This window comes from Pseudorca crassidens, chromosome 13, assembly GCF_039906515.1.
Source record: "Pseudorca crassidens isolate mPseCra1 chromosome 13, mPseCra1.hap1, whole genome shotgun sequence".
NCBI classification, from domain to species: domain Eukaryota; kingdom Metazoa; phylum Chordata; class Mammalia; order Artiodactyla; family Delphinidae; genus Pseudorca; species Pseudorca crassidens.
This window is the reverse complement of record NC_090308.1, coordinates 68,426,626-68,438,911: the sequence shown is the minus strand read 5'-3', so window position 1 is coordinate 68,438,911 and position 12,286 is coordinate 68,426,626.

Sequence of the window (12,286 nt, the reverse complement as noted above, 5' to 3'; positions counted from 1 at the left end):
CTGAGGACTTAAGCCTGGGACACAGCATCTCTGATAACTCTGAGAGACTGCTCCAACGAGGCAAGAGAGGGGGAGCCAGGATATATAGGAGTTTTTGCAACAGAGACCAGGTAGTCGGAACATCTAACGATTACTGGGAATTAAGGAAAACCAGATTATCTCAAGTTAAGGAATTTAGTGCTTTTCTATGTACTAGAAGATGCAAGAGTCTGGGCTCACTGAAATCATTCCTTTGATATGCGAGCTATCTGGGGCCAGTATCCTGTGCTCTCTCATCCTGAGTGTCCTCAGGGTGTACCTTTGGGAGTGGCTGCATGGGCTGACTGCTAGTTGGGGAATGGGGGGCACCCTGCCTCTATCCTGAGTTGCCTCAGGACTCACCATCCTGGTGGCTGTAATGTGATGGCTTGATGGCTGTGACATCTTTGTTTACTGATATGGCACCAATGTTTTTCATTCACAGCTCTCAGGTAGGAATGAAAGGAGGTCAGGGCAAAGTGGAACTCACTTATCAAGTATTTTTTGCAACCTTTCTGCCTTATACTTGGTGCTGGAGATTCAAACTTTAAAAGCAGGGAAACAAATGAACAAAGACAAGAAGTTGCTGCTTTGGGAGTTTCCCGGTGGTCCAGTGGTTAGGACTCTGTGCTTTCACTGCCAAGGGCCCCGGGGTTCAACCCCTGGTCTGGCAACTAAGATCCTGCAAGCCGTACGGCGTGGCCAAAAAGAAAAGGAAGTGGCTGCCTTGGTTCTCTAGTTCCATTATCTTTGGGATGTCAGTGGCCTAACTTCCATCCCACTGCACTATTGGGGATGGGCTAGGGAAACAAAAGAACACAGAGGGGACCACATCCATTACTATTTTGGAACATCTTTGGGGTTCAGATGATGGTAATTTGGTTCACTATCCAAGGTAGTCTAATAATAATTGAAGGACTTATTAAAAGAATACATTTGAGAAACAGGATTTAGTAATAAATTTAAATAATTATTTTAAAATGGATCATAAATTTATGTTTGTCCTAGATTCCTGCAGTTTTCTCCATTTCTTAGCTCAAGCCACAACTTACCCTATCAACAACTTTTTTTTTCTACAGAAATCCATTAACAATTTATATCTGTAAAGAGCAATTTTGATCATTTGACTGCTGTGAAAAGCAGTGGTTTGCTTTCAGCAAAGGTGACATTTTGCCCCTAATCAAGTAAGAGAATAGCTGTGTGAGGAGCTGTTATCTTGGTGCTAAAAAAATGGAGACTGTGCATCCCTAACAAAGAATGTGTTTGCAAGCTGTTGATCCCAGGGGAGATTTAGAGGAGGAAGTTAATATTTTCTTGCTAAATTCTATATCACCATAATACTTTGAATTGATTGCAAAGGGTTTGTATGAGTGAAAATTATCTATATACAAACAGCTGCAGGAAAGTAAATTTAGCTGCTGAAGATATATATGTTATAAAGCTTTTTATTAAGTGGTTAATATTACATTCTTCTCCCAATATTTTCCACATTCTTAGTACTACTACTCAACTATGTTACAAGAGGAATTTATTACATTCATTGTATTCCCATTAATCTTTAAAAAAATATTATATTGCTTTTCATTTTATTTCACTACTATTGTTTTTCCACTAAGCAATGATTTTTACCATGAGGCTGAAATCAATAGACATTGAACAAGTACTATACACAGGTTTATCATCAATCAAAAACCCCAAGGACCTAACACAGCACTTACTAAAATTGACTTTGAATTCATCCTTGCTGTATTGTATTTTGTGAAACTTCTTTTAGAGGCTCTGGTTTATTTTACTGAGAAAATGATGTACTCCTCAATAATAATTGACAAAAGATTTAAGGAAATGTAATTCAGAAAAAAAATCATTTACTGCACATAGCTGAAACATGAAAATTTGGAACCCTTTTCTTCGACACTCATTCTGCCTTGGTAATACAGTAGAGAAGGATATTTTGTGACTAATTTGGTTTTATGTAATTTTTACATAGCAAACCTTCACGCAAAAGGAGATTGAAGATAGAGTGTTTGCTTTCCAGGAAGGGAAAACCAAACTAATATATTTGAGGAAAAGCTGCAAAAAAAACCACGAAGTTGCCTTTGGTTATCTGATTATACCTACCTACCGCCAAGTCATGAAACGAAAACAAGTCAAAAACATAAGGATCAAGTTATTAAAATGATTGTAGCACTTTAGAATTAGAATATAGCACTAAATACTACTAGAAGGGAAAATATATAGTTAACATTAAGGAAAGTTGAAAATATGTGTACGGATGGACCTACAGATCAAAAGAATCTAGGTACTGCTAGATTCTTTTGATCTGTAGGTTGATTCAAAGTCAATTTTAGTAAGTGCTGTGTTAGGTCCTTGGGGTTTTTGATTGATGATAAACCTGTGTATAGTACTTGTTAAATGTCTATTGATTTCAGCCTCATGGTAAAAATCATTCCTTAGGTATAAAGATCCAGAGATGACAGAAATGAGCTGTCATGCCAGGACCTCAAACTTTCTGTACATCAGTTTCCTTGTATAATCCTCCATCATCTGGTTACCTCTTCCTTTATTGTAGCCTATCACAGTCCAACCTGCAGTACTTCTTTGGGTTCTGGAACCCACCTGCGGGTTTCTGCCACCTGTCAGGAGGAATTTGATGGCTGAGTGTTTACCAAAGAATAATGCTCACTTATATTAACATGGCACAGCATCAACAGGGCTATAGGAACACTCTCCCTCCACCTAGAGAAACCTGTAGCCATTATTTTTACACGTTGTCCTCACTAAATTGAACTCAGTATTGTTTGAAACGGCAATGCTGTATGTATATGCATGTATATGGTTGTAAAGGAAACTTCTTAGGGAATGTTTTGTTTTTTCTTTTTTTATTATTAATTTTTATTGGAGTATAGTTGCTTTACAATGTTGTGTTAGTTTCTGCTGTACGGCAAAGTGAATCAGCTATATGTATACATATATCCCCTCTTTCTTAGATTTCCTTCCCATTTAGGTCACCACAGAGCATTGAGTAGAGTTCCCTGTGCTCTACAGTAGGTTCTCATTAGTTATTTTATTCATACTAGTGTATATATGTCAATCCCAATCTCCCAATTCATCCCACCCCTAACAGGGGAATGTTTTGATAGTTGAGAAAAGGAAAAGAAAGGAAAGGAGGAAAGGAGTAAACATTTTGTAGAGAATAAAATTTAGCAATTAGAAATAAATCTCTGCAAGAAACTGGGGATATTGTAAGACTAACCATAAAATCTCTGGGCCCTTCTGTAGTCAATCTGTCCTCTGCATAGAAGCTCTCAGAGGGCTACTTCTCCCCTTTCTCCCACCTTTTGGTTTATAAATTGGAGTCAGGGGTATTTTGTTGAAAAGGACCAGCAAACCAAAAGGGGAGGGCTTCCCTGGTGGCGCAGTGGTTAAGAATCTAACTGCCAATGCAGGGGACACGGGTTCAAACCCTGGTCTGGGAAGAACCCACGTGCAGTGGAGCAACTAAGCCCATGAGCCACAACTACTGAGCCTGCACTCCAGAGCCCGTGAGCCACAACTACTGAAGCCCGCGTACCTAGAGCCCGTGCTCACAACAAGAGAAGCCACCACAGTGAGAAGCCCGCGCACCGCAATGAAGAGTAACCCCTGCTCGCTGCAACTAGAGAAAAGCCCGCGCACAGCAACGAAGACCCAACACAGCCAAAAATAAAAATAAATTAAATAAATTAAAAAAAACAAAAAGGGGATAAGGCCCATTTAAAATTTGCAGTTTATGAAAAGTCAGGGCCTCTGGTCAGGTCCAAGTCTTCTCAAGTTCTCTAAGGCTAATATTATTTTTGCAGAATATGATACTTGAGTATGTGGTAATCTATAAAATATGAGAAGAAAAATGAGAGCAATAACCATCACTCCAAGCTTTAGTTAATATTCCTTTAGAACAGGGTGATTTTTCAGAGACTTAAATGCTTATAACTGAAAATAGCTTTTATGAATAAGAACAAGGTAGACTCTGGCCAGATCAATACCTTGTTTTCAAGGGGCCAGGTTCTCATTCTATGTAACTATGGAAATCAGACTACACAGGAAGGCAATCTTCCCCAGAGAGAGATGGGTACAGGTGAACCTTCTGATACTGCTAGTGAAATTAAAGTTCCAAATCCAGCTATGTTGATTGAATTCAACACACTCTGATGGGCATATGCCCCCTCTTAGTATGCTTTATTTTAGTAAAGGGGAACAAAGCACAAATAACATGATTGAAAGGCTTACTCGGCTTCTGAGTATCAAGCCACCGAACAAGCACGGAAACGCCCTCTGCATCAAGAATCTGGAGTCTATTTAATATAACGTCCTTTACATTAAATAGACCTCCCTCCAACTGCTAACACATTAGCAGTTGGCTTTGATACATTGTATCTAAGTCAAATTACTGTTATTTTTTCTAATATCTATCTTAAATATGTCTATTTTAAAATTTCAAGTTGTTGGTCCTAATTATACTAAAATTGATCAGTTTAAAAACTATTTTCCTTCCATGACATTAGCACTTGTGTTAGTTTCCTATGACTACTGTAATATATTATCAAAACTTAGTAGCTTAGAATAATACAGATTTGTTACCTTACAGTTCGGGAGGTCAGAAGTCCTAAAGGGTCTTACTGTGCTAAAATCAAGGTTTGGGCAGGGCTGCATTCCTTCTGGAGGCTCTAGGAGAGAATCCATCTTCTTGTTTTTCCAGTTTCTAGAGGGCCCTGATTTCCTTGGCTGGTAGCTCCCTATCATCTGCAAAGCCAGCAATGGCTAATCAAGTCTTTCTTACATAGAATCAATCTTCATATTCATGTGTATCATTACTTTAGATTCCACATTCATGTGATATCATATGATATTTGTCTTTGTCTGACTTATGTCACTTAGTATGATAATCTCTAGGTCCATGTTGCTGTAATTTCTTTTTTATGGCTGAGTAATATTCAAATATATATATATATCACATCTTCTTTATCGATTCATCTGTCAATGGACATTTAGGTTGCTTTTATGTCTTGGCTATTATAGATAGTGCTGCTATGAACATTGGGGTGCGTGCATCTTTTCGAATTAGAGTTTTCATTGTTTCTGGATTTATGCCCAGGAGTGGGATTGTAGGATCATACGATAAGTCTATTTTTAATTTTTTAAGGAACCTCCATACTGTTCTCAGTAGTGGCTGTACCAATTTACATTCCCACCAACAGTGTAGGAGGGGTCCCTTTTATCCACACCCTCTCCAGCATTTATTATTTATTATTATCTTCAATATTTTGGAATAGTTTGAGAAGGATAGGTATAAGTTCTTTATATATTTGGTAGAATTCCTCAGTGAAGCCATCTACTCCTGGACTTTTGTTTGCAAGGACTTTTTAAAATCACAGATTCTATTTCATTTCTAGCAACTGGTCTGTTTCTTCTTTTTTTTTAATTGGAGTAGAGTTGATTGACAATGTTGTGTTAGTTTCAGATGTACAGCAAAGTGATTTGGTTATACATATAAATGTATTCATTCTTTTTCAAATTCTGTTACCAATATAGATTATCACAGAATATTGAGTGGAGTTCCCTGTGCTATACAGTAGGTCCTTGTTGGTTATCTATTTTAAATATAGTAGTGTGTGTATGTTAATCCCAAGCTCCTAATTTATCCCTCCTCCCCATGCTACCCCTTTGGTAACCATAAGTTTGTTTTCTAAGTCTGTGAGTCTGTTTCTGTTTTGTGAATAAGTTCGTTTGTATCATTTTTTAAAATTAGATTCCACATATGAGTGATATCATTGTCTGTTTTGTCTTGACTCAATCTTGGCAGGCTGTATGTTTGTAGAAATTTGTCTATTTCTTCTAGGTTGTCCAATTTATTGGCATGTAACTGTTCCTCTTATGATTTTTTGTATCTCTGCGGTATTGGTTTTTATTTCTCCTCTTTCATTCTTATTTTGTTTATTCAATTAAATCAGACACAGTTTTAAACAATTGTTAACTCTGTATAATATTAATATGAAATTCCATGAATATACTATGTTTGAAATTGTTTATTAATTTAGACGTTAAAAGATACCCTTAAGGGGAAAACTTATTCTCTTACATCAATAAAGGAATATTAAGGACTTCCCTGGTGGCACAGTGGTTGAGAGTCCACCTGCCAATGCAGGGGACACGGGTTCGTGCCCCGGTCCGGGAAGATCCCACATGCCACGGAGCGGCTGGGCCTGTGAGCCATGGCCGCTGAGCCTGCGCGTCCGGAGCCTGTGCTCCGCAACGGGAGAGGCCACAACAGTGAGAGGCCCGCGTACCGCAAAAAAAAAAAAAAAAGGAATATTAAGACTGAGCTAATGTTTCCTTCTTATTTAATATTTCTGCTGATAGAATGGCTTTCTGGTATATTATTCCCCTTTTGTATTAGTGACAAATGATAAGTGGCTTGATTTCTAGTAATAGTTACATGTTTTATATGAAATATTCAGTGAACCAAGGAGGCAACTTCTTTTACCTTTCCCTCAAGATGCCAGAGTCTTGCTGTCATTTCCATTCCTCTAGGATTTCCTTCTTTGGTGCTCTGCCCTGTGTCAAGTGTAGAAAGTAACTGAACACTTACAAGCACTCAACTGTCTGCAGCTTTGGTGCATCATTTAGAAAGTAAGAATCATTTCTTAGTGAGTGCTGACTGGCACAACACAGCAGGGGAGTAAAGCTGAAAAGAGAAACCATGAGAAATTTACGTTTCTTTTTGCTTGCGTTTCCTGTCAAACGAGTAAAAGCAGGACTTAAAAATGAATCAAATGTGCTTTAAATAAACTTTCAAGGTTGCAGTCAAAACATTATTTTTTAACTTCCAAATGATCAATATGTATCGTTCCTCACAGAATTATTAGAAACTACTCCGTACAGATTTATTTGAGGTTGTAGGGCTATAACTATGAAAACTAGTTTTATGACAAACAAGCTTGTGGAGTATTTTGTATTTTTCATATACTTGAATTATATATATAGGACGCAAAAGGCTACTTTAAAAGGGTAACCGATCACCATACTTTTCTGTAGAAGGTTTTTGCACTAAGAAGTTTCAGTTACTCCAAATACTTTCCCTTCAAAACACAGTAATAAAACTAAAGGCCCAGGAATTCCCTGGCAGTCCAGTCATTAAGACTCCATGCTTCCGCTGCAGGGGGCACGGATTCCATCCCTGGTCGGGGAACTAAGTTCCCTTGTTCTGTTAAAGATGACTGCAGTGTAATACATGTGCCTTGCAGTGTGTCGTGCAGGATGCCCTAATATCTGCAGTGATGACCTTCATGAATTGCAGCCTAAGCTCTTCATTTCCACCTCTGATCTCATAAAGCCATTTTCTGCACAATTATTTTGGAAAATAACTTCCTTTGCCACTTTTGTCACTGTTAAATTTCTACTTCGTGGGTGGGGGGTATATATTCTCAGATCCTTAAGACCTGAACTTGTGTCTTAATTGCTCTTGATATTGAGTGATAATTATTTTCTTTGTTTTGCCTCCAGTGACATAATGTGCTTCTGTTATATAGGATCTTTGACCTCTTTAGAAATCCCCTCGGACGCTAAATATTCTTCTAAGTTTCTGCCATCAACCTTCTCATTATATCCTCTACTTTGGCAATCTCATCCATTTTCATGGCTTTACTTTTACGTTTTATTTTTATGAACGTGACTCCCAAATCAATATCTCCAATCTGCACTTTTCCCTTCACACATCGACCTGCTTGACGGACAGCGTCACCTAGATGTTTTGCTGGTATCTCCACCCCAAAATGAATTCATCAAGGTCCCTTCCCACCCTTGCTCTCACCCAGGCTAAGCTTTGTCTTGTGTGTTTGTTTTGTTTTGTTTTTTTCTGGCTGCGCTGTGCGGCATGTGGGATCTTTGTTCCCCGACCAGGGATGGAACCCATGCCCCACGAAGCGGAAACACAGAGTCTTAACCACTGGACCGCCAGGGAAGTCCCAGGCTAAGCTTTCTCTTACTTTCCTATTTCTGTTCAGGGCATTACTGCCCTTCCAAGTTTTAGGTTCCAAACCTTGAGTTCAGCTTTGACTTTCGGCTTCCCCTTTTCTTTACGTGCCATCAGCTGTTTAGACTGGCCAAAGAAATCTTTGTATAGCTTCTATCTTCCCAATGTTATCCCCCAGCAGCTCTCATAAATCTCTCCTAGAGAAAGGTTTCTTTTTTTATTTTTTATTGGTTTTTTATAAATTTTTTATAAAATAATTATAATTATTTTATAATTGCTTTATCATGTTGTGTTAGTTTCTGCTGTACAATGAAGTGAATCAGCTATAGGTATACATATAACCCCTCTCTGTTGGACCTCCCTCCCCATCCCCTTCCCACCCATCTAGGTCATCACAGAGCACCGAGCTGAGCTCCCTATGGATTAAACACCTAAATGTAAGACCGGACACTATAAAACTCTTAGAGTAAAACATAGGAAAAACACTCTTTAACATAAATCACAGCAAGATCTTTTATGACCCACTTCCTAGAGTCATGAAAATAAAAACAAAAATAAGCAAAAGGGACCTAATTAAACTGAAAAGCTTTTGCACAGCAAAGGAAACCATAAACAAGATGAAAAGACAACCCTCAGAATGGGAGAAAATATTTGCAAATGAAGCAACGGACAAAGGATCAATCTCCAAAATATACTAACAACACATGCAGCTCAATAAAAACAAAACAAAACAATAAAAAAATGGGCGGAAGACCTAAATAGACATTTCACGAAAGAAAGTTTTCTTAATTAGCCTCTTTACCTTCTGCCTCTTCTTCTATTTTGTGCTAAGGATTTCCAGCTAGAGCTGCTCTTCTAAAGGACAACACTGACTTTAAGGCAACGTAATCTAGAAGGGTTGAGCCCCCAAATCTGCAGTGAGCTGAGGGTGGAGGATTATTTAAGCCACTTTATCTTTCATTCCCTATTTCTTATCTGTATTGTGGATACTAATAATTTCTACAAACAATAATTGTTGCAATTGCATGAAAATATGCGCATAAAATATTTTTCCCTGGCACTTTATTAGCACTCAATAGATGGTAACAGTTATTATTACCATGTCACTTTGCTGCTCGAAATTGTCTATGGTGGGAATTCCCTGGCGGTCCAGTGGTTAGGACTCGTCGCTTTCACTGCCGGGGCCCGGGTTGGATCCCTGGTTGGGGAGCTAAGATCCCGCAAGCCTCGCAGTGCAGCCAAAAAGAGAAAAAGTCAGTGGTGCCATAATGTCCACCAAACGGTGCAGCTCTCACCTACCTTTCCAGTGCTGGATCCCACTTACTGACCTTCACAAGCTCTTTTCAGTCATGCATGCTGAACCGTTCTCTACACATTTCATTTACCTAAGATGCTTCTTACTTTCTCGTTCGTCTTATAGCTATTTATTTAATTTCCCTGTGTGAGTCAACATTCTGTTAATTACAACTGACCTATACTCTTTTCACAGTAAAGTTAAGTAAAAAAGAGGGAAATTATTAACTCACACGTGTGGGCCAGGTGGAGACTGCAAGGCTGTCAGGTTTCACGGAAGCCACTCCCTGGATCACAAGCATTTCGGGACCACCTGGGCTCCACTTCTTTCTACACGTCAGCTTTATTTCCTGCCCCAGAGTTGGCTTTCTCTGCTTCTCCTTAAACCCTGCAGCAACACACTTCCCAGAGGTATGCCTTGTTATTTCCATCCATTTAGTTCCACACACAGATCAAATGACCCTGCATTCCAATTCCAAATTTCTGGGACAGTGTGTCAGGCAGTTCTCAGAGCAAGTCCATTCAGGGTAGGATGCTCCAAACATGGTTAAGATCAGAAAATAAGATCATTAGAGCATGAGTAGTGTCTTATCATCTTCATTTTTCTCATCATTCTTGCAAATTGTGACTTGTATAGACCCCCTTCAGTAAATGTTTATAGAAAGATCTGAAATTTTCTATTGTGAGTTTGCTAAAAAGCAATACGGATATTGAGTGAGGTTAAATTTGTAATTTATTTAGTCTGCAGAGAATGATATAGACTTGATTGGAAGCTCCAAGACCTCACAACGCAATGGAAAATTTTGCCAAAAAGTGAAGGACACAGGAAAAGAGGCTCAACGTCACCAATTATTAGAGAAATGCAAATCAAAACCATAATGAGGTATCATCTCACACTTGTCAGAATGGCCATCATCAAAAAATCTACAAACAATAAGTGCTGGAGAGGGTGTGGAGAAAAGGGAACCCTCCTACACTGCTGGTGGGAATGTAAATTTGTGCAGCCACTATGGAAAACAATATGGAACTTCCTACAAAAAACTAAAAGTCGAACTACCATATGATCCAACAATTCCACTCCTGCATATACATCTGGAAAAAAACCGAAAACACTAATTTGAAAAGATACATGCACCTCTATGTTTATAGCAGCACTATTTACAATAGCCAAGACATGGAAGCAACCCAAATGTCCATCAATAGATGATTGGCTTAAGATGTGGTATACACACACACACACACACACACACACACACACACACACAATGGAATGTTATTCAGCCATAAAAAAGAATGAAATATTTCCAGTTGCAGCAACATGGGTGGACCTAGCCATAAAAAAGAATGAAATATTTCCAGTTGCAGCAACATGGGTGGACCATCAATAGATGATTGGCTTAAGATGTGGTATACACACACACACACACACACACACACACACACACACACAATGGAATGTTATTCAGCCATAAAAAAGAATGAAATATTTCCAGTTGCAGCAACATGGGTGGACCTAGAGAATATTATGTTTAGTGAAGTAAGTCAGACAGAGAAAGACAAATACTATACGATATCCCTTATATGTGGAATCTAAAAAATAATACAAATGAATGTATATACAAAACAGAAATAGATTCACAGACTTACAGTTACCAAAGTGTGTGTGGGGGGAAATTTAGGGGTACGGGATTAACAGATACAAACTACCATACATAAAACAGAGAAGCAACAAGGATTTATTGTATCACACAGGGAGGTATATCCAATATCTTGTAGTAACCTATAATGGAATATAATCTGCAAAAATACTGAATCACTATGCTGTATAACTGAAACTAACATAATATTGTCAATCAGCTATACTTCAATTTAAAAGAGATCCTCAGTTTGTCCCAAAGTTTAAGAAATGCTCATCAAGGGCTTCCCTGGTGGCGCAGTGGTTGAGAGTCCGCCTGCCGATGCAGGGGACACAGGTTCGTGCCCCGGTCCGGGAAGATCCCACGTGCCGTGGAGCGGCTGGGCCTGTGAGCCATGGCAGCTGAGCCTGTGCGTCCGGAGCCTGTGCTCCACAACGGGAGAGGCCACAACAGTGAGAGGCCCAGGTACAGCAAAAAAAAAAAAAAAGAAATGCTCATCAAAATGAGCTATTAATTTTAAATTATGAAATTGTTTTAAAAGCTTGACAAAACATAGTTCTACTAAGAATTCCTGGGAAACCGGTCCTTTTCTACACTGTTGATGGGACTATAAGCTGGTCCAACATTTTGGAAGGACAATTTAGCAACATCTGACTAAATTAAAATCACAAATTGCTTTGATTCAACAAATCTTCATTGGGAAATTTATCGCATACATACTTACTTGCTCAGATAATCAAATATATGCACAAGGAAGGCCACTGCAGCATTTTTATAGTTTAAAAAAAAAAGAGAGAAAAGAACCAACTTGTTCCTCCATGAAATAATTAATTAAATTACCTTCATTTATACCATGGAATATCATAGGGTCATTACAAAGAATGATGATATAGAAAATTTGTAAATTAATTTTTAAGAGAAAAAAGTAAAGTGGGAGACTGTCCAGCTGAGTGGTATGAGTAGATTTGTTAAGAAAGCAGTGGTGATAAGCACATATTGCTTATATATGCAGAAGAAATTTTTTTTTTTTTTTTTGCCACCGTGGGGCTCGTGGGATCTTAGTTCCCCCACCAGGGATTGAACCTGGGACCTTGGCAGTGAGATCACAGAGTCCTAACCACTGGACCACCAGGGAAAAGAAGAAAATTCTTAAGAATAAATAAACCATTGTTAAGTCAAGTAACAGGGTGGGACTTGATCCTGGAGGTTAGGAATGGAGGAAGATGTTTATTTTCTGTCTTTCTTTGCTGTTTGAAAATTTTATGTAATTTTAAAATTAATGGCACCTAATTAGCAATTTTAGGAAGTCTCAGAACCATGGATATTTGGA